Source organism: Durio zibethinus, chromosome 13 (assembly GCF_047325235.1).
Source record: "Durio zibethinus cultivar Kanyao isolate XHJ-2024 chromosome 13, ASM4732523v1, whole genome shotgun sequence".
In the NCBI taxonomy this organism is placed as follows: domain Eukaryota; kingdom Viridiplantae; phylum Streptophyta; class Magnoliopsida; order Malvales; family Malvaceae; genus Durio; species Durio zibethinus.
In genome coordinates, this window is record NC_143174.1 from 17,973,347 (window position 1) to 17,997,570 (window position 24,224).

The 24,224-nt window shown below is 30.6% G+C and overlaps 1 pseudogene; it reads left to right on the top strand.

Annotated features, from left to right (window-relative positions):
* The first annotated feature begins 1,258 nt into the window (after nt 1-1,258).
* LOC111302516 (G-type lectin S-receptor-like serine/threonine-protein kinase SD2-5 pseudogene) overlaps nt 1,259-24,224 on the top strand; it is a 42,312-nt pseudogene continuing 19,346 nt past the window's right edge.

Sequence of the window (24,224 nt, forward strand, 5' to 3'; positions counted from 1 at the left end):
ATTTATAAAGACCGATGTTGCTAAATTTAAGAATTAGTGACATTTGTATAAAAAAATGCCTCTAAATTACACAAATTAGCGGCGTTTGTATAAAAAAACGTCACTAAATTTAGTGATATTTTTTTCTAAAACGTCGTTATTTTCTCTGACGCAAATATAGCCCACATTTTTAATGGCGTTTTTGGCAAATGCCATTAATCATTATAAATATTGCTAAATGTAAAAAAAAAAAAAAGTCGCTAATGACCTATTTTTCTGTAGTGCGTCTTTTTTTCCATAAAAACAGGTTCACCATGTGGCTCTTGTTGAAGAGTGATCCAAAATTTAATTTACATTTGGGCTCAATATAATGATTTTTAGGATATAATGGGTAATTAGTTATTAACGTAGTTAGGTGATTCCTAATATTCAACCACTATTTCTTCATTTTTTTCCATTATCTATTAACTATTTTATTTTTATGATTTACATTCTCTAGTTAGTTAAACTGTTTACTCATGTTAATTATACTGTGAGTCTATTAAAAGGCTGGTTGAATTTAATAAATACAGGGTAATTTATTTGCAATTACCTAAAATTGATTCTTTTTTTTGCCTTGGTGATTTAATTTCAAAAAATCTACATCCTACCTAAACAAATTCTTGGTATTAGAGTTTTAAGATCCTTACCTATTTTTTGTATCCGTTGAATTGTCAACGATAGTAGTTAATAGTAGTTTAAATGCAGCTCAACCTCTCATTCCTATGATTGATGAAAAATATTATGACTTTTGGAGTATTAAGATGAAGACTTTCTTCAAATCTCAAAATCTTTGAAATTTTTAAAGACTGGATACGATGAAAATGATAACGATGAATGATGCCTGAAGGACAACAAAAAGAAAGATTTCAAAACATTATTTATCATTAAGCAAATAGTTCATGAGATACTTTTCTTTAAGATTGTAGTAGCTAACACTTCAAAGAAAGCTTGGGAAACCTTGTAGAAAGAGTTTCAGGGCTCTTTAAAGGTTATTGCTATAAAATTCCAAACTCTCAAGCATGAGTTTGAAACTTTGATGATAACAAGTAAGGAAGCAGTGCAAGATTTTCTTTCTAAAGTAATTTTTATTGTTACTCAATTAAGATCTTATGATGATAAGATTACTGACGAGACTATTATTTCCAAAGTTTTATGAAGCCTAACTTTAAAGTTTGATCAGATAGTTATTGCAATAAAAGAGTTTAAAGATCTATATATTTTTTCTTTTGATGAACTAATGGATTCTTTGCAAGCTCATAAAGCAAGATTGAATAGATCACAAAAGAAGATTGATGAAAAGGCATTTCAAGTGAAAGGGGCAAAAACTAGAAAGGAAGTGTTTGTTGGCAAAGGATGTGGCAAAAAAGGCTTTTGTGGAAGAGTATATGACAGAGGTAGAGAAAGAGGCTATTTTGATAGACAAGAAAGGCAATCTGCTGGTAAGCAAAAAAGGAATAAGAACACATTTCAATGTTACAATTGCAAAAAATTTAGGCATGTAAAGGCAAATTGTTAGAACTAAGTGAGCTATGTAGAGGAAGAAAGTAAAGAAATCAAGTTATTCACGGCCCATTTTCCTACTAATGAAGTTCCAAATGATGTTTGGTTTATGGATAGTGGGTGCTCAAACCATATGACCCTTAATAGATCACTGTTTAAGGAACTTAATGAGTTACAAAAGTTACAAGTCAAACTTGGGGATAACAAATAGATGCAAGTTAAAGGTAAAGGTACCGTCGCAATGGAGGCAAGCAATGGTAAAATAAAATTACTTTTCAATATCTTCTTTGTTCCTAATTTGGCACATAGTTTATTGAGTATTAGACAACTTATGGCTGCTAGATATGCAATTATGTTTGAAAATGGAGTATGTGTGATTAAAGATAAATTTGGGCAACCTATGGTGAATGTGCATATGACAGAAAATAAGATGTTTCAACTTAAAATTTTTAATATGGAAAAGCAAGCTATTATTGTTAGCAAAAAAGATGAATCAAAATTATGGCATCTGTGATATGGACATCTCAATATCAAAGGCTTGCAATTACTAAGTAAGAAATGTATAGTTCTTGGATTGCCTCAAATTAGATCTCTTGATTTATGTAAAGGTTGTATTTATGAAAAACAAACAAGAAAGTCATTTCCTAGTGGACATCGTGGAAAGCCTCTGAATGCATTGAATTTATACATACCGATCTATTTGGGCCTATGAGAACTACATCACTTGGTGGGAGTAAGTATTTTTTTCTCTTTACTAATGATTATAGTCAAATGAGTTGGGTTTATCTTCTAACTAACAAGTCAGAGACTTTTGAGAGTTTCAGAAAATTTAAGGTTCTTATGAAAAAGCAAAGTGGAGCTTTCATAAAGACTCTTTGCACTAATCGAAGAGGAGAATTTTATCTAATGAGTTTAACCTTTTTGTGAGAAAAATGGCATTCATAGAGAATTGACTACACCCTATAGTCCAGAGCAAAACGGTATAGTTGAAAGAAAGAATCGTACCATTATGGAAATGGCTAAAAGCTTGTTGTAAGCGAGCAAATTACCAAATCATTTTTAGGTTGAAGTTATGGCAAATGCTATTTACTTGCTGCATCTTTCTCTTACAAAAGTGGTCTTCAATTAGTCACCTTATAAAGCTTGGAAAGGTAAAAAGTTGATGGTAAGTCACTTGAGGAATTTTTATTGTGCTGCATATGCCTTGGTCAATTTTTAGGTTTGTCACAAACTTGAAGAGAAATCTAAAAAATACATTTTCTGGGATATTGCACTTAATCTAAAACATATCATCCATATAATCCTTTTAGTGGCAAGGTGATTATTAGCAAAAATGTGATATTTGATAAAGATACAAGTTGGGAGTGAAATGGCATAAACAAGATAACTCAAATTCTAAATCTAAGTGAAAATGAGAATCCAAGTGAGAATGCAGCAAATGAAGGTGTTGAATCAACCTCCATGAACTCTCCAGTCAACTTTTATTCATCAACTTTTTCATCACAGTCCTCACATCCAACCTCACAACATAGTAGTTCACCTTCCTTGGAAAAATTATAAAATAAAGCACTTTTAAAAAAATTTAGATCTTTGAAGGATATTTATGAAACTGGCTAATTTGCTCTCCTTGTTTCAGATCCTACAACTTTTGAAAATGCAACAAACCAAGAAGAATGATAGAATGCAATGTAATAAGAGATGATGGTAATCCAAAAGAATGAAGCATGGGAAATGGTAGATCTACCTAAAGGCAAAAACGTAATTGGCCTCAAATGGTTGTTCAAAATGAAGTACCATGCTGATGGAATCATATAGAAACACAAGATGAAAGGATATTCGCAGCAACAAGGTATTGATTTTGAAGAAATTTTTTTCTTTGGTTACTCAATTTGCAACTGTGATAACTATTTTAGCCTTGGTGCACAACTTCATTGGTCTATTTATCAATTTGATGTCAAGTCTGCCTTTTTAAATGAAGACTCAAAAAAATAGGTGAATGTCAGTCAACCTGAAGGGTTCGTGATCAAAGGTAAAGAGACAAACGTGTACAAGCTAAAAAATGCACTTTATAGGCTAAAGCAAGCACTATGGGCATGTATAGTTTGATTGATAGTTGTTTTTGTCATAATGGCTTCATAATGAGTGAGAATGAACTTACTTTTTATGTGAAGAAGCAAGAAAGAGATGATATTATAATTGTTTATCTTTATGTTAATAATATTATTTATATAGGCTAATGTGATTCTTTTGTTACTGAATTTAAATCTAACATGATGAAAGAATTTGAAATGTCAATCATTGGTTTGTTACATTAATTTTTTGGATGGAATTTTCATTTCATAAAAGGAAATATCTAATGGATCTACTCAGAAGATTTAATTTAGTCAATTGCAATCCAACTACCACACCCATGAATGTGAATGAAAAGTTAAAACCTAAAAAACATTTAGAAAAGGCTGATGCAAAGACTTTTAGAAGCTTAGTAATATGTTTGATTTATCCAACCCATACTAGACAAGATATTGCACTTTTTATTGGTGTAATCTCTAGGTTTATGCAAAAGTCCTACAAAACATCATCTTGGAATGGCAAAAAGAGTCTTACACTATATTGTTGGAATTAGTGATTTTAGGATTTGGCATTAGCAAATTACAAATGTCAGATTATATGGATTCACAGATAGTGATTAGGTAAGTTCGTTGGATGATAGAAAGAGCACTTCGGCAAGTCTTTTCACTCTTGAATCAGGTACCATCACATAAAGTTCAAAGAAATAAGCTATAATAGTTTTATCATCTTTAGAAGTTGAGTATGTAGTGATAACCTTAGCAACTTGTCAAGCAATTTGGATTAAAAGACTTATCACAGATTTTTGTCAAGTTTAAGATAGAGCATCTAAACTTTTTTGTGACAACAAGTCAACAATTGCTATGACAAAAAATTTGACATTTCATGGAAGAACAAAGTACATCGATATTCGATTTCATTTATTAATGACTTAGTTACAGATAGCATAATCAAAATGAAGCATTATGGAATGAATGAGCAACTAGCAGATCTTCATACCAAAGTGCTTTCAAAAGATAAAATTTTCTATTTTAGATTACGTCTTGGAGTATATGATTTTGAATCAAGGGGAGTGTTGAAGAGTAATCCAAAATTTAGTTCATGTCTGGGCTCAACATCCTAGTTCTTAGGATATAGTTGGTAGTTAGTTATTGTAAGTGGCTGGGTGATTTCTAATATTCAGTCACTATTTCTCCATTTTTCCCATTATCTTTAACTGGTCTATTTTTATGCTTCATATGCTCTAGTTAGTTAAGTTTTTTACTTGTGTTAGTTATCTTATAAGCTTATTAAAAGGCTGGTTGAATTTAATAAACACAAAGCAATTTATGTAAAATTACCCAAATTCGATTCTTTCTTTTACCATAGTGATTTAATTTTAGAAAACCTACCTCGTTCCCCAATAGTTCTGAGTCATTTCCAAACTTTGGGACAATTCTAACTTAGGTCATGAACTCAACTCACCATTGCTACTTTCACTCATGATAGTAGACTTATTCCCATGCAAGCCATATGAGTCAAATATGAGTGACTCGTCCGAGTTACAGGAATTTAATTGTCCTTTTGACAATTGTTTTTTTTCTTCTTTCAGCATGTTAACCCTTTTACCATTTTAAAGAGCTCATCTTCTTTTTTTGACCCGATTGAGTTTTGGACACCTCTTGTCATGTCTAAAGGACTTCTGACCTCAGTAAAGCTCAATAAAAACTTTACAACAGCAAAAGTGAAGTTGAAAACTAGTAAATAATTCTAAAGAATAAATACATATATAAAGATTAAATATTCATTATAATCATTTGATTGGAAAATTAAATTTAAAGCTATATTAATTTTAATCAATTGATTGGAAAAATTAATTTAAAGCTGTCATGAGCCATCTCTTTGCTTTTTAGATAAATGAAATTTAGTTATTTAAAAATAAAGTTATTAGGAGTATTTTTAGATCTAAAGAGCATATTGTTTATTTCCTTTATTAGAGACTATCAACAAACAATCAAAAAGATTTTTGACTTTTAGGTTGGCTTTACATGTATAAACAGTGCTACGTTAGCTTACCTATGTCACTATTTTGCTTCACAGACCCTTCATATTTCACTTATAAATAAAGATATCTAGGCACTATTATTTAATTTCTATTATATTCTTACATCTTTTATTTTCATCTCTTTCTGACTTCTTTTGAACATCGAAGTATAAATGCAGGGAACACTTTTTGCCTTTGCTATTAACTACTCTCTTTCTTTTTTTTCTTTGTGATTTTAGGATTTTGATCCTTAGCACAAAGCTCGGCATTAACATTTGGTGCCCCAAGCAAGGCCAATTTATTCTTCAGTTGAGCTAAACACCATGCCACCCAAGAAAAGAGCCAATGACAAAAGAGAGATTTTTGTCCCAACTAGGGCGGCAACCCATAATAGCCAATGCACTAATCAACCTGCACCAATACAAATAGGACCAACAATGGAGCAATTCCAAGTTTTTGCTAAACAAATTCAAGCCTTAAAACAATTGGTCTAAAGTATAACACCGCCACAAGCCTTAAAAGTACCTGACTTGGTCACCCTTAGTAGATAACACATAAAAAGACAATCAAGTTATCAAAAAGTTAAGGCCTCCTTAGCCTCCAAAAAAAAGGAACATGCCACCCCAGCCACTTATCGCCATAACCCTAGCCATAACTCCACCCATGCTATAACTCTAAAATCCAAACAAATCGACATAGAACCCTAACCAAACAAAGACCTAGAGACTAGAATTCAGGCTATGGAAAAAGAATTAAAGGGGAAGGCTATTACTTTTGAGGATGAATTGAAATTTTTGGAGACCTTGCCCTTTACTAAAGAGATTAACAAAACAATGCCTTCAAAGGGATTCAAAATGTCGACCTTGGAAACATATGATAATAAATCTGATCCTTTGGATCATTTGGAACTCTATAGAACTAACATGACTGTGAAGGGTATAGATGAGTGTTGATGTGTAAAGGATTGGCCACAACCCTCAAAGATATAGCTTTAACCTGATACTATAGCCTCAAGCTGAAATCGATCACAACATTTAAAAAGCTCAACCACTCATTCCTCTTTTGTTTCATCCATAGCAGAAGAATTTAAAAAATAACCCTAAGCTTGATGTCAATACATTAAGGCAGGAACAAGTCTTCAAAAGACTACGTCTTACGTTTTAACATGAAAACTCTACAAGAAAATACCTAGAGCAAATGGTTATTGTAGCCACCCTGACTAGTGGACTCAGTGAAAAAAAGACCATCAAAGCTTACCTTGTCTCCAAAGCCACCAAAGATGCTAATTGACATCCTACTTGTGGTTGAAAAATACATTAATGTTAAAGCCACCATGAGAAACAATCAAGGTGAGAAAGGCATATCCTCTCTCTTTGGTAAAAAAAAAAGCAAGAAATTTTACAATTCTCCCATAAGAGGGAAATGACATAAGGCTAGGTGCTCGAGTAGAGAAAGAAACTACACTACACTGACCTTCTGAAAGAAGATTTTGATGTAAATAGAAAGAGATCCAAAGCTTAGATGGCCAAAGCCACTGAGATAGAATAAAAAAAGAGACCCAACCAAGAGACGTGATTTTCATAGAGACATCGACCATAATACAAAAGACTATGTTAATCTAAAGAATGAGATAGAAAGTCTAATTATGAGAGGTTGGCTGGGCAAATTTATGCATCAAATAAGACAAAGTCAAGGCAGAAGAGAATACAAATAGGGGGATCAAAGAAAAGGGACAAGAAATAACTTAAAGCATTGAGAAAAAAGGCAATAGGGGTGACAAGAATCAGAGGAATGAACAAGAGGAAAACAAGGGCCAAAAAGTATATAACTGACCTATTGCAAGCATAATTAATGTTATTACTGGGGGGAGCTCTACCTCAACCAAACAAAAATTTGATCAAGGCTTGGTTATAGTAATTGGCTCTTCGACCAAAAAAAAGACTAGAAAGATGAATTGATTTGCTTCAGTGTAGAAGACTTAGAGGGAATCCAGCATCCTCATGATGACGTTGTAATAATCACCATAGTGGTATATAACTATGTGGTTAAAAGGATTTTGTTCGATAATGGGAGCTCAACCAATGTCTGATAGTATGCTATGATGAAAAATATAGGAATCAAGGAAGACAAGTTGCAACTAATCACCATTACATTGATTGGATTTGGGAATGAATAGATGTAAGTCAAAGGAACCATCAAGATACCAATCTTTTTAGGTAAAAAACCAAAAACAGTCATCTCAATCATAAAATTTATGATTGTAAACATCCCATCAGCTTATAATATGATATTGAGCAGACCAAGTTAGTCTGTTATACGGCTCATAAGCTCAGCTCCCCACCTGAAGGTAAAGTTCCCAACACACTACGAGGTTAGAGAAGTTAGGGGAGACTAGTTCGTAACACAGTAATGTTATGTTATGACAATAAAGGGTAGGACTGGGAATTAGACTGAAAACTCGACTAGGAATAAGTAAATGAAAAAGGAAAAGAAAGCCATAAAGGTTGAAGTCAAAAAAGAAGTATAAAAGAAACAAAAAAGTAAGGGGAAGCAATAACAACAACAAAAACAGACTTGAAAGAAATGTACTCTTAAATCGTTTTAAGCTCTTAAGCTCCATACTTGTATAAACCAAATATTTTTTGCAAATTTGAATAAATCTTATAGGGACTGAGTTTTTAAGTCGGCATACATACATGTCAATAAGACTAAGCTATTAAGCTAGCCTAAGAAAAATTGAAATGAAAAAATATATTTTGTTCAACTCTATATCTCTATTACACTTCATTTCATTAACAATGAACTAACTATCATGTTGAGATCTATCATCACAGGAAAAGTCCCAACACAGTTGAGTAGAAAAAAATAGTTTATCAAAGACTTAAGATAGATAAAAATCAACTTGAATCGATAGAAGACCTCATCACTATACTATTATGGAAGAAAAACTTAAAAAAAAAAAAGCAAATCGGGGCTAAACTCGACCATAAAGAATAGTTAATTCAACTTTTAAGAAATAATGCCAACCTATTCACTTGAACACCATCTGACATGCTAGAGATTGACCCTAAGGTAATGGCCCATAGGTTACACACCAACTCTGATATAAAGCTAGTTTGGCAAACGAAGAAAACACTCACTCTAAAAAGATAAAAAGCCATTAAGGAAAAGGTCAAAAAATTGCTACAAGCAAGCTTCATTAGGGAAGTATATTACCCTATTTGGATAGCCAATATGGTCATGGTAGAGAAGCTTAGCAAAAAATAGAGAATGTCTATTGATTTCACTGACCTCAACAAAGCCTACTGAAAATACAATTTTCCTCTATTCAGTATAGACTAGCTTGTTGATGAAAGTACAAAGCACTTTTTACTCAGTTTCATAGACTCCTACTCGTGTTATAATCAAATTAAAATGTTCAAAGAAGATGAGAAAAAAATAGCCTTTATTACTTAAAAGGGCTTATATTACTACAAAGTTATACCCTTTGGCTTAAAGAATATAGAAACAACCTATCAGAGCTTGGCTAATAAGGTCTTAAAAAATTAGATCAGTCAAAATATGAAGGTGTATGTAAATGACAAGATTGTGAAAAGCAAAAGCATGATCGAGCACCTAAAAGACTTGGAAGAAACCTTTAACACCGTAAAAAAAATACAAAATAAGACTTAATTCAAGCAAATATACTTTTAAGGTTACATCGGGCAAGTTTCTCAATCACATTATTAATAAAAGAGGCATAGAGGTAAACCCAAAAAAGGTGCAGGCCATCCCAAAATTGAAAGCACCGACTTCAATGAAAAAGGTGCAAAGATTAATATGGAGGATAGCCACTTTAAGTAGTTTTATATCCAGATAGCAAAGTGTTGCTTATCATTTTTCAAAATCTTCAAAAATATCTCTAACTTCTTATGGACCCCCCAATGTCAAAAAACATTTGCAGAGCTTAAAGAGTTTTTTTCCTTCTCTTTTATTCTCTCTAAGCTAAGACATGATGAGATATTATATTTGTATTTGGCTACAACTGACCAGGCTATCAGTTCAGTGCTAGGCTGAAAAGAAAAACAAAGGTAAAAACTAATATATTTTGTAAGCAAAGTGTTGACAAGATTAGAAATAAACTACGTCAAGATTGAAAAACTAGCCTACACAATAATCACATTGGCCAAAAAACTTAGAATATATTTCCAAGCCTATACAATCCAATTAATAACCGACCAACCATCCTCTCAGATAGGTCTTACAAAAACCTATATTGTCAGAAAGACTAATCAAATAGGCAGTAAAACTTAATGAATATGACCTGAACATGCTGCTTAAGTCAACTATGAAATCCTAAGTCCTAGTAGATTTTGTTATGGAATGAACTTTAACTCAGGCTTACGAGCAACCAAAAAAGGGTAAAAAAGTAAGAGAAAAAGAAATGTGAAAACCTTTTGTTAATGGGCTAGCTATTAGTTATAAAAGTAGGGCCAAACTAATCCTGATCAACCCAAAAAACTTACAATTCTAGTATGCCTTTAAGTTTAGATTCAGATTCTCAAATAATGAGGCTAAATATGAGGTGTTAATAGTTCGCCTAAGATTGGCAACTAAGCTGAATGTAAAAAGCATCATTGTATACAGTGATTCATAGTTAGTAGTCAACCAAATAAACGATGAGTTCTAAGCTAAAAAAAAGGGAATAAAGTACTAGAGAAAGCACTGGCCCACCTCACCACCTTCTCTAAGGCCAAGGTCAAGAAAATATCAAGGTCAAAAAATGCATTGGCAAATTTTTTATCTAAACTACCTTCGAGGATGACAACGAAGAGCTCAGTCCGTATGCTGGTAGAAAAGCTTGCACAAAAAAGCTGTAAACATCCCATTTAATCCATGATCTAAATTATTAGGCTCGATTAGGCTTCATGCCCAAAGGCCCAAATCAATTAAGTTCAAACCTAATCTAAGCCCAGTTATTTATAATTTATTTTGTTTTTATGTTATATTTTTATTTATTTTTTATCCATATGTAAATATATATTATTTATCTTAATTAATCAACTATTCATTTTTTCTTTCTTTTTCTTTATCTAATTTTAAATTTTATTATACTTTGTCTGAAATTTCATTTATCTTTAAATGTTTATCTGATTAGTTTATTTTTTTATGGAAAGCGATAATTAAAAAAACCAAGTGGATGAAAATTGTTTGGCAAAAAAAAAGGTTGGTGTTGATTAGTTAGGAAATTGAGGAAGTAGGTTTTTATCCAAAGTGATAATCCAATTTAAAGAAAAAAGAAAGGTTTCAAGAATTGTCCAAGGTTTGAAGAAATTGAAAAGGTATTTTTTGAGATAAAATCTATTTAGTGATAAGTTTGAAGAATTTCATTGTTATATTGATCAAGCTTGATCATCTCTTATAAATACACAACATCACACACGGCAATGAATACACAAGTTGAAAGTAAAAAAAAAAAAAGAAAAAAAAATGATCAATCAACATAAAAAAGCACAATAGCAGATACAAAAAGTGCAATAAAAAATTCAAAAGAGAAAAGTAAGAAGAAAAGTTTTTTATAAAGGTTTTTTTGGAAATTTTGGTTTTGAAATTTTTTATTATGCTATTTAAGTGCCTAGGAATCTAGAAGAGTTAAATTAGTTTTCTCTTACCTTTTTTTTTTTCTTTGAAAGTTTTTAGGAAAAATCTAGAAAATTTTCATATTCCAATGAATATTTTAAGTTTTCAACGCCATTTCCTAGTTTCTTGTGCCACTTGCAAGTTACTGGTGATCGATTTTTGCTTCTAAAGAGAGAAGTTATGGAAAAAAGAGAAAGGAGGAGAAGAAATTTGAAGAAAAAAAGGATTTTAAAGGCTTTTTTATTGGTTGAAAAATGACGACGTTTGAAGCATAAAAATACCCACAACCCACGTGTTTTATCATTTTTGGATCCGACCTGTAGTGTATCTAAACCATTAGTTGAAGGTGGATTCCCTACTGAGCCAATTAAACAAGCCATCTTAGTTACTAAGCCAATCAACCACCACATTTTATCCCTATAGTCGAACCGCCTTTACAGCCTCGTCTAGTTAAGCTAAATTCTTGGTTTTTTTTTTTTTTGCTTGATTTTTTTTTGTTTATTTATGTATTTATTTTTTATGTGCTTATTTTTTTTATTTATGTGTTTATTTGTTTTATTTATTTGTTAGTTAGTTTGTTTATTTATTTTTTACTCATTTGTTTATTTGCTTATTTGCTTATTTTGTTCATTTATTTGTTACTTGTTCATTTGTAAATTTTTTTTATAAAAATATTTTTAAGCAAATAAAAAGAAACTTTACCAACATATTAAAGGGTTCAAATTTCTAAAAAAGAAATTTTCAATAAAAAATAAATTTTACCAACATATTGTAATGTTCAATTTTTTTTTAATGAATTGTTCTACCAACATATTTGAGGGTCTATGATTTTATTTTTTAAAAAATAAGGTTTTACTAATGTGTTGAAAAACTTTATGAATTTTTAATAAAAACTAAATTTCAAAAGAAACAAAAAAATAAACCCTTACCAATATATTGGAGAGTTTGTGCTTTTTTTTATTATAAAGTTTCACCAATATATTGGAGAACCTTATTTTTTTAAAATAATAAAAATTAAGTTTTAAAAGAAAAAAGAAAAATAGTTTCCATAAAATTCTACTAATATCATAAGAGAATTGTTTACAGAAAATCTTACCAATATATTGAAAGATGTTTCTAAAAATAAAAAGTTTTTATGAAAATTAGATTTTAAATCTTCGATGATGGAATTATTAAGAGTGTTGCAAATAGCAATCTCTATGTAAATTTTTGGATTGAAATTCTTTCTAAATTTTATCAACATATTAGAGAATTTAGGCAAGATTTTCATTACTAAGATTGCCAAAAATCCCATTATCACAAATAAAAGTTTTTATAAAAATTAAATGAATCTGACGATGAAATCTCTTCAAAGGGTAACAAATAATCTCTTGGAATACTTTTGAGGTGAGGAAATGTTTTAAAATTATTACCAATATATTGGAATAATTTTAAGATAATTTTCAATAACTAATTATTTGGTAAAATTTTGAAGGCTTTGGATAACACGAGTTCAAACAGTACTATCTCTTGGATTGACGTTATAAAGGTGCTATAACCTTTCCTACTCATAACCAAACTCCCGAACTTAGTTCTGACTTCGTAGATTAAAATCTACCATTTAAAGATACTTAAGTCAAGTTTGGGACATCATTTTAAAATGGAATAGATTCAGTTAGGTGGCTAATTGCAACTATACAAAAAAAAAGATTGGTGGTGACTCTTAAAATGAAGTCTAGCTATAGGTCTACAAATCTATATATTATGATAATTTGATAACTCCACTAGAGATGACAAAAGTTAAGCCAATAAGCTCGTGTTATCCAAAGCCTAAGTTAAAATTAAAAGTTTTTCTTTGAAAGTTTTATCTATTTCTAATTATACCATATTTTGTCATTCAATTACATTTGCATAACATAAGCTTATACTCGAGCTTTGTCTTTTAGAAGATAGTTAAGTACCTATGCTTTGGTGAGATTTCATATCATCGCTTGGGCTAACAAAATACTCTCACTCAAATTGAACCTTTTCCATTTATAGCTTGTGATGTGCATGGATTGGGGTGCCTTATTAGTCTATATGTACAATAATGTAAAGAACAACTTGAGAACTACTAGATTTAACTTAAACCACATATAGTTAGCCTTATGAGCCTAACCTACAGGTATAGCCATGACCTTCCTTTTTATAGAAATTACCCAAACTTAGGACACATACTTTTTATTATATATGAGTTGTGCACTAACTTGTTTTGTCCTTTTATTTTTTTATATTGAATGCTAACTTTGTTCTTATTTGTTACTTCATTTTTGCATGAATCATGCTAACATCAATAGGATTGTAATTTTTGTACTTTAAATCATTTTATGCATCCTATTGATTCATAAATCATCATTCATGTATTGCATCCATTGCATAATATAAAAATCTTTTGCATTATCTGGGGCAGCAATTTAAAAGACATGAAAGATCAATTAGAAGCACGAATCCAGGCCTTGGAACTCATTTAGAGGAATTGGGGCATGACCTATGAGAAGTAAAAGTGCAAGTTACCAAGCCATTAGGAAAGCTTGAAGTAACCAATTCTCAAGAATCCTTATCAACTTTAATTTGCTTGCAACCACTTCATCAGGATCAAAAAGCTTTTACAATACCAATACTTTTCCAAGTCATGTTAATGTATCTGATGACCTAAGAAAAGATCAAGTTAGAAAAAAAGTAAAAGAGATAAAGTCTTCTAACTTTGCCAAGACTCCATAGATTGACTCGTACTCAAATCGTATCCCCACCCATTTATTCCTTAACAACTTTTTTTGACAGCTTAAACAAGACTTGCTCCTATTCAATCCCTATAGGTTGGCTGAAACCTAGACTATTTCCAAGTTGTTAACAATGCTCATAAGCCATCCAACAATCAAATTTCCAATGAACCATCGTCCTTATATGCCTAATTCTACTTTAAGACCCATACTTGTAAATCTACCCATAGCTCAACCTAAAAAATTGGTAAGTAAAAAGAAAGATAGAGCCATCATAGATCCAATCCCTATGACCTATAGTGAGTTATTCCCACTACTTCTCTAAAACCATTTGATTGCACTAGTTCCTTTAAAGCCACTAAAATTTTAATATCCTAAATGGTATGATGCTGAGGTTTGGTGTGATCATCATTTCGGGAATACAAGCCATTTGATAGAAAATTGCCTTGCCTTCAAACATAAAGTGCAAAGTTTGATCAAAATTGGTTTATTAAGTTTTGAGATGAAAAGCCCAAAATTATTGAGAGGTCATTGCCCAATCACAATGACTGAAAAATTTATTGATAGCAACACTAAGATCTTGAAGTTGAAGTATAGAACCAGGTAATAGATTTTAGAAATTTCTTTAGGAATGTTTTTGATATTTTTGTCAGAATAATTTTTAATTTTTAATTAAAAATTTTTTTCCTCTTTCTTATTATGTGATAGTGCTAAAAACATACATCCATTCATTTTTTTCTTTCGCATAAAGTTATAGTTAAGCATTATTCTAATCATGAATTATGGTACATAAGGCTTAAGGATAGCTTGACCATTCAAGAACCTTGCTCAATCAACTCCCCACTTGTACAAGACTAGAGCTTAAGTTAGAAAAATGAAACTAGAAAACACGAGCCATTTTGAAAAGATAAAGGGAGCCCAAAAAGAGCTCAAGAGAGAGTTGAGTAAAATTTTAAAAGCTCTAAACAAGTTAAACCAGGGGAAAGCTATTAAAGAAGATGCCAGTTATAAAGATCATCTATCACAAGATGTAGTCGATCTTTCATACCCTCTCGACTATGGCCCATATCAGGCCCTATCGAATCAAAGCATTCCACCACAACAATTTACATTCCTTACAAGGTATGCCTATCCTCAAATGCCATATGTAACAAATCAAGAGTATTTTCATAGTTATGTTAACCTTGTTTATATGAAAAATGCAATCCCTAACTTGGATGATCCAAAAGAAAGGGAAAAGTTAAAGCTGAATGTAGTTGAATTTGTCGAAGACTCAAAATTTGAATATAATATGAATTTACTTTAAGATAAAATACAAGCCATAGAGGGAATTGACTTTTATGACTCCATGGATGTGGTCGAACTTTTTTTAGTTCCTGATGTAGTTATCCCACCAATGTTCAAAGTCTCAGAGTTCGAGAAATATGATGGCACTAATTATCTAGTGACTCATGTCACTATGTACTATTAAAAAATGGTTGTTTATATAAGTGATCAGAAATTGATGATGCATATATTCTAAGACAACCTTACTGTCTTGCTTTTAGATAATACGTCTAATTGTATGAAACTAATAATTAAGTTATATTGGTTATACTGCTAGATGATACCATCAGCTTATTCATACATTTTCCAACCAAGTCATACATATAACCCCATTACCACACCTATTGCAAAGTCTGCCCTAAATCCTCATAATCAAACTAGCAATTCAAAAGGATCAGGAAACAATAAAAATAAGTCTTTTTTTCATCATATTTCTATGACATATGCAAACTTACTGCCACATCTAGTGAAAAATCATTTGTTAGCCCTTGTTTATGTTGAGCCAATGAAACTTCTCTACTCGGAATGGTATGATGTTAATGCATAATGTGACTATCATTATGGGATCACAAGTCACTCAACAAAGAATTGTATTGTATTAAAGCATACGGTACAAGTTCTCATCAATAAAAGGTTGACCAAGTTTAATGATAAAAGAAGACCGAACGTCATTAAAAAATTTTTCCAATAATACAGGGGTATAATTTTGAAGAGATATTTTTGAAGTTTTTTTAGAAGTAATGAATTGTAGGATAGTCTTTTATGTGTTTGTCTTGTATTTACCTCGTATTTCAATAAAATGACAAGTGCATTTCATTACATATTTTTTCTTTTTATCCTTACATTTCTATATCCCTTCATATTTCACTCATTCTCATATTTCAAGTAATGAACGTTTAGACAATTTTGACAATAATTTGGGATTCAATCTTAAAAATTTCATTCATACTGACAAAATTGATGATTCGAACCCCTAATATGTTGGGATGAATTAAAGTTGGCATAAAGTCATTCTAAGAGAATGCGGTCCCTTATATCTACAAGCTCACTTTCATTCAATATAATTTTTCGAATAAAGTATTCATGTTTGAAATGAAAAATGATCATCTTTCTTTTACCTTTCACAAAAAGTAAAATTACCCATTTGTTACCTCTTTTGAGCATATTATGATTTCTTTGAAAAAAGCCCACCAAGGATCACATTTCATATTGGGGGGCAAAGTTTGAAAAAAGTCTGTTTGTAAAAAAAATTGTGAGTCACAAATGATTACTAAGGCAAAAAAAAATGAAAAAAAAAAGGAAAAAAAATCTCTTATAAGTGAATCCTTATTGAAAAGAAAAATTTAAAAGAGAAAGTGAGATTATAAAATGAAAGTAAAAATGAAAAAGAGAGAAAATATGAAGGCACTTGATAAAGAATGAGGTAAAATACCAAGATACTTTAAAAAAAGAAATATGATCCTTTGGTTTACACCCTTTCAAACACATATTTTTGAGCCTATGTTATCTTTTTTTTTTCATAACCCTTCACCATTGCCTAAGTTACATGTCTAAAAAATTCACTTTAATCGAATATGAATGCTAAAATTGAAGAATCATATATTAAACTAGGGCATTCTTAGGGTATGATTAAATAAAAATAAGGACAATGAGGTTTTATATTTTAGAGATTCATATGGAATTCAATAGGAATGCCTATAGGGAATAAAAAGAAAAAAGAAAAAGAATGAAAAAGGAAATAAATGAAATAAATAAGAAATAAAAAAAATGAAAAATGAAATGAAAAAAAAAGGAAGACTTAAAACAAAAACCCAAAAGGTGGATTTAAATAAAAGAAGATATATTTATGGGAAACATTAAAAAATAGTCTAAAAGTATTTAGGAGTTCAGTGGGCTAAGAGGCGCACAATTTGGTTTGACGAATTTAAAAATGTCAAATGTGGTAATAAAATGAGTTTTTAAGAAAGAATTCTATATTTGTGTCAAAAATTATCTGAATATTCATTATTTTGGATGTTTAAATCCCATCCAAATACTTATCCTATCAATATGCTTTGACATTGTCCATGCATTTGTTATCCCTTATTAGACTTGTTCTTGCATCAAATATCTTTGTTCTTTAAACCAGTTTGTTCTTCATCATTTTATTTTATTTTTTTTGCTTTCCTATAATGAGAAAATATGTAATGAATCACATTTTTCATGAAATTAGAATGATGAAAAATAAATGGGAAAATACATAAAAGATCCCTACATTACTTCAAAGAAAAAATCGATAATGATAGGGGCAAAATGAAAATAATGTGATGGAAGAAATATATGAAAATGTTGATCCATAAAACTTTCAGAAGAAGGTAAAAAACATCTTAAGAAAAGTTTAGATTTGGTGAAAGGATATTTTGATTCATAGAGTGGCTAATAGAAATTATAAAGATAATCAATTTTAAGGATGAAAAAGAGAGTCCTAATAACCTTTTTTACCATAATTATAGATATATTCATTGCATTTCATGCATTGCATTCATAACATTCATTACATACATTGCAAACAAGAAATGTGAATTAGCCAAAAGCTGAGGATATTTTGAGTAAATGAATTTTGAACTAGTAATGTCCTTAGTTGGGGAAAATTTTCAAAAGATAATCTTTGATTGAAAAAGGTTAAAGACCTTAATTATTGGTTGATAAGTTTCGAGCAACGTCCCTCTATCTTAAAGTGTGTTTTTACAATTTATAAATTCTCTAGACATAATCTCATCTGGGCATGATCTTTAAACTTGTGGATATTATTTTCAAGATTGTTTAATCTCATATTTTGACTTATAAGCCTAGACCAAGTCATCATTTCTGACCTCGGCTTAGTTCGGTCATCTTCATTCTAACTTATAGACTCAAACCAAGTTATCATTTTGACTTTGGCTTAGTTTGTTCATCTTTATTCTAACTTATAAGCTCAAACCAAGTCATCATTTTTTACTTCTGCTCAGTCCGATCATTTTTATTTCGACTTATAGGCTCAGACCAAGTCATCATTTTTTACATTGGCTCAATTCGATCATCTTCATTTTGACTTATAACCTTAAACAAGTCATCATTTTTTACCTCAATTCAGACCAAGTCATCATTTTTGTCGACTTAGACTAGTCACCAAGTCATCATTTCTGACCTTGGCTTAGTTTAGTCATCTTCATTTTGACTTATAAGCTTAAACCAAGTCATCATTTTTTACTTTGGCTCAATTCGATCATCTTCATTGTAACTTATAGGCTCAGACCAAGTCATCATTTTTTTACTTTGGCTTAGTTTAGTCACCTTTATCTTTGACCTTGGTTTAGTCTTGTCACCTTCATTTTTTGACCTTGGCTCAATATGGTCACCTCCATCTTTGACCTTGGCTCAGTCCGTTGACATTCACATTTGACTTTAGTTAAGTTCGATCACCTTCATCATTCAACTTTTGACTCAATCCAAATTATATATATATATTTTTACCTCGGCTCAAACCAAGTCATCTTATTTTCTAACTATGGCTAAATCCAAGTCATCATGTTTCAATTTTCCATTCCACCTAAATCATCATTTAGGACCTTTGACCCTTTTCAATTCATTTTATTTTGACCTTCAGTTAGGTCCAAATGATTTCATCTTCGAACCTAGACGTAATGGATGTCTATATCTTTACACGATTTCTATTACATAGAAAATGGGCAAAGATGGGCAACTATAGACACCCCATTTAATCCAGAGTCAAATTATTAGGTTCAATTAGGTTTCATGTCCAAAGGCCCAAATCAGTTAAGCTCAGACCCAGTCTAAGCCCAATTATTTATTTTTTATTTTATTTTTATTTTTATGTTTATGTTTATATTTTTATTTATTTATTTATTTATCCATATGTAAATATATCTTATTTATCTTAATTAATTAATTAATTATTCATTTATTTATTTTTTCTTTCTTTTTTTTATCTAATTTTAAATTTTACTATGCTTTATCTTTAATTTCATTTATCTTTAAATGTTTATGTAATTAGTTTTTTTTAAAGGAAAGTGATAATTAAAAAAAAAAATCAAGTCATTGAGGATTATTTGGCAAAAAAAGTGCTGGTGTTGATTGGTTAGGAAATTGAGGAATTAGGTTTTTATCCAAAGTGATAATCCATTTATTAAAGAAAAATGGTTTGAAGAATTATCCAAGGTTTGAAGAATTTGAAAAGGGATTTTTTGGGATAAGATATATTCAATAATAAGTTTGAAGAATTTCATCTTTATATTGATCAAGCTTGATCATCCCCTATAAATACATAACATTACACATGGCAATGACCACACAAGATGAAAGCAAAAAAAAAAAAAAAAACAATCAATAGTAAAAGGCATAGTAGCAAATACAAAGAGTGTAACAAAAAATTCAAAGAAGAAAAGTAAGAAGAAAGGTTTCTAACAAAGGTTTTTTAGGAAATGTTGGTTTTGAAAATTTTGATTATGCTATTTGAGTGCCCAAGAATCTATAAGAGTTAAATAAGTTTTCTCTGGCATTTTTTTCTTTTAACTTTTTTGGAAAAAATTAGAAAATTTTTAGATTTTGATAAATATTTGAAGTTTTCGATGCCATTTCCCAGTTTTCGATGCCACTTCCCAATTACCGATGATCGATTTTTGCTTCTAAAAAAAGAAGCTATGGAAAAGCGAGAAAGGAAGAAAAGAAATCTAAAGAGAAAAAATGATTTTAAAGGTTTTTGTACTGGTTGAAAAATAATACAGTTTGGAGCATAAAAATACCCACGACCCGCTTGTTTTCCCATTTTTAGATCCAACCCTCAATGCACTTGACCCATTTACTAAAGGTGAATTTCTTGTTGAGTTGATTAAGCCGAGCTGTCTTAGTTGCTAAGCCAATATGCCAAGCCGCATTTCATTCCTATAGTTAAGTTGCGCTTCCAACCTAGTCGAGTCGAGCTGAATTCTTAGTTTTTTTTTTTTTACTTTTTTTTGCTTGATTATTTTTTTATTTATTTATGTAGTTATTTTTATGTGTTTATTTGTTTTTTATTTATCTATTTATTTGTTTTATTTATTTATTTTATTTGTTTTTTTTTGTTCTTTAATCATTTGTTTATTTACTTATTTTGTTTATTTTATTTGTTACTTGTTCATTTGTAAATTTTTTTTATAAAAACATTTTTAAACAAATAAAAATGAACTTTAGTAACATATTATAGACTCAAATTTTTTAAAAAAAATCAATAAAAAATAATATTACCAACATATTTGAAGGTTCAAATTTTTTTAATGACTTATTCAATAAAACCTCCCTACCAACATATTAGAAAGTCTACAATCTTAATTTTAAAAAATAAGGTTATACGATCATATTAGAAAACCTTATGAATTTTCAATAAAAATTAAATTTCAAAAGAAAAAAAAAAAACCTTACCAACATATTAGAGGGTTTGTGATTTTTTTTAAATAATAAAAATTAAGTTTTAAAAGAAAAAAGAAAAATAGTTTCCATAAAGTCTTACTAGCATATTAGAGGAGAATTTTTGACAGAAAATCTTATCAATATATTGAAAAATGTTTATGAAAATTAAGAATTTTTATAAAAATTAGATTCTAAATCTCTGATGATGAAATTCCTAAAAGTGTTGCAAATAACAATCTCTATGTAAATTCCTACGTGAAAAATTCTTTCTAAGTTTTACCAACATATTAGAGAATTTAGAAAAGATTTTCAATACCAAGATTGCCAAAAATTTTGCTATCACAAATAAAAGTTTTTTATTAAATGAATCCAATGACGGAGCCATTTCAATGTGTGACAAATATCTCTTGGAATATTCCTAAAGTGAGAGAATATTCTAAAATTATTACCAACATATTAGAGTAATTTTAAAACAATTTCCAATAACTTGGTAAAATTTTGAAGGCTTTGGATAACACGAGATCAAACTGGTACTTGTAGGAGTATTATAACCTTTTTTACACATAATTAAACTCCCAATCCTAGCTCTAGTTTCGTAGACTAGAATCTACAATTTAAAAATACCTAAGTCAAGCTTGAGATATCTTTTTAAAATGGTACAGATTTAGATAGGTGGTTAACTACACTTATACAAAAAAAAAAAATTGGTGACAACTCCTAAAACCAAGTTTAGCTATAGGTCTATGGATTTATACATTATGAGAAAAGCATTAAGAAGAAACTGGTAAGACAGATTAAAGAAAAAGAATTGTGGATGACCCCAATCCAGGTATACTTGACTATGAGAGAATTACCTAATGATAAGGTTCGAGCTAAAGCCCTGATAAGAAAGGCTCCTCTGTACACTATGATTAACAAAAAATTATATAAGAGATTTTTCAGTTTACCTAACCTGAGATGTATAGATTAAGATGAGGCAAACTATGTCATTGGGAAAATACACAAAAGGATATATGGAAATCACCTCGGATCTTGGCCACTTGGCTATATGGTACTTCGATAAGGTTACTACTGACGAACTATCAAGAAAAAAACAATCGAACTAGTGAGGAGCTATGATAAATGCCAAAGATTTGCTCATATACAACACTTTTCATCAACCAAACTAGTCCTTATCATCAGTCTTTAGCCTTTTATGCTATGGGGAATGGACATCATTAGAACTTTCACCCTGATCAGAAGGTAGAGAATATTTGTTATAGTAGCAATTGACTATCTCAAAAAATGGCTTGAAGCTAAGGCCCTAGCTATAACAAAGGAAGCTTAGGTTAAAAAGTTCATACGGAAGAACATAGTCTACAAATTTGGCCTACCTCAGTCCATAATAATAAATAATGGTAAGTAGTTTAAAAATCCAAAGTTCAAATAATGGTGCTCTAATCTTCATATTTACCTAAAATTCACGTTGGTCAACCACCTTTAGTCCCATGGCCAAGCCAAGTGACCAATAAGGCAATACTAGAAACCTTGAAAAAAAGACTAGATTAAGCCAAGGGCAAATGGGCTGACAAGCTCCCTAGAGTCTTGTAGGCTCTAAGAATGACTACTACAAGAAAAATCCCCTTTCACTTATTATTTGGGATAAAAATCATGGTGCCTGTTGAGATCAGCCTTTCAAGCTCAAAGTTTGAGCTAGGATCAGAAAAAATGAACGAGAATGCCTTCAAAATTAATCCGGACTTAGTAGAAGAACAAAATAGAAGAACTAAAAGATGTAGTTCTTACTAGAATAGTAACTTACCAGTAAAGAGTATCAACTTATTACAACAAAAAGATATGACATAAGATTATAAAAAGGGGCAATCTAGTACTCAAGAACGTTAAGGCCTTAAGAGTAGACGATCGAGGTGGTAAGTTAGCCCCAAACTAGGAGAGCCTTTTCATCGTTAAAGAGGTCATCTATAACACGACTTATAAGTTATAGGATATGAATGATAATCCCATATCTAGGATATGAAATGTTGATAATCTTAAAGTCCACTACCAATAGCTCAAATAAAATCAAGCTCACACTTTGTAATTTAAAAATTATTAAATAAAGTTTATGCTTTGATTACATTTACCATGAAAGCCCTAAGCTCAGGTGATGGCTAAGTTAATCCTGAAATTTCACTAAGTCCCTATAACCGAGCTTATTTATGTTGATTCAAATTTCAAGTTAATTTAATGAACCTTTAAGTGGTTGATTAAATTTTATTAAGTTTAAATCTGAGCTAAATGTTCATGGATTTACCTAAAGACTAATTTATTAAATCAATTTAGATTATCCAAGCTAAAACATAATCCAACCAGGCCATGAAAGTAAAGCATAAAAAGAATAATTGAAACTTAGACAAAAATACTTGTATTCACTGCATTGCTTTATAATTATACAAAAAGAATCAATTGATAGAAGTTGATGGAGTGAATCGATTTAAGGTCTCTTCAAAAAATATGACCTCATACTAAAAAATTTTCAACAAAAATTTAGAACAAAAGAAACAAAAAAGCAAAAAGAACCAAAAGCCCCTCATCTTTTTCAATTATCCCATTTCTTTTCAGTGACAGTAGCAACAGGTCCTTTCTTGGCCTTAGGTGCAAAAGTAGCCTTCAATTCAATGTCCATGGCAGCATCATCCTCATTATCTTCTTCCTCTTCCTCATCAGATTGGATAAGAGATCTAGTTTTGAGATTGTCCAACCTAATGTCGGAGAGGGCGAGGTTCAAGTTGGCAAATTTGAATTACACCTCATCCTTAGCCAGCTTGAAGGTACCGAGGATGTTATTTCTTGAGAATTTAACTTAAAGGTTAGAATATCTCTTGGAGGCCATAAACTCGTTGGTGATCTCCTTCTTACTCTCTTTTTTTTCCTTATCCTCGACCTTTTCCATTGTCTTTTGCTCAAACTTTAGTTCAAACCTAAGCCTTGCAATTTCGACTTAAACCTTGCTGAGCTTCAACTTGGTCTATTCTCTCATAGAATCAACTAAGGCCTTTTCCATTTACACATCTTCTAATTTAACTCTTAGATCATCAGCCCTTTTCTTTTGCTCGAATTATTTCTTATAAAAAATAGTGAGGTTGGATTGTAGGTTGGTGATCACATCATTATTCTTATAAATTTTTTGACCCCAGACCTTTAAATCCTTTTTAGTCTTTAGGATACAAGTTATAGCCATATAAGCGTAATACAAGGCTTGGCTAGAACATAGGTTAGGATGAGCTAGGAGTTTTCATAAGCTTCAAAAGAAAATAGAGCTTAGACTTGAAAAATAGCAAAACTAATAAAAACGATATAAAAATTAAACTAAATGACAACTTACTATTTGAAAAGGTCATGACCTTCGCAAACTTCTTAGCTACATCAACATTCTCCTAGGTGTTCTCACTAGGAGTGTATTCCAAGCCAGTAGAGAACTTTTCCAAGCTGGACCTTAAGATCTGGACCTTAGGGGTTTACCAAAG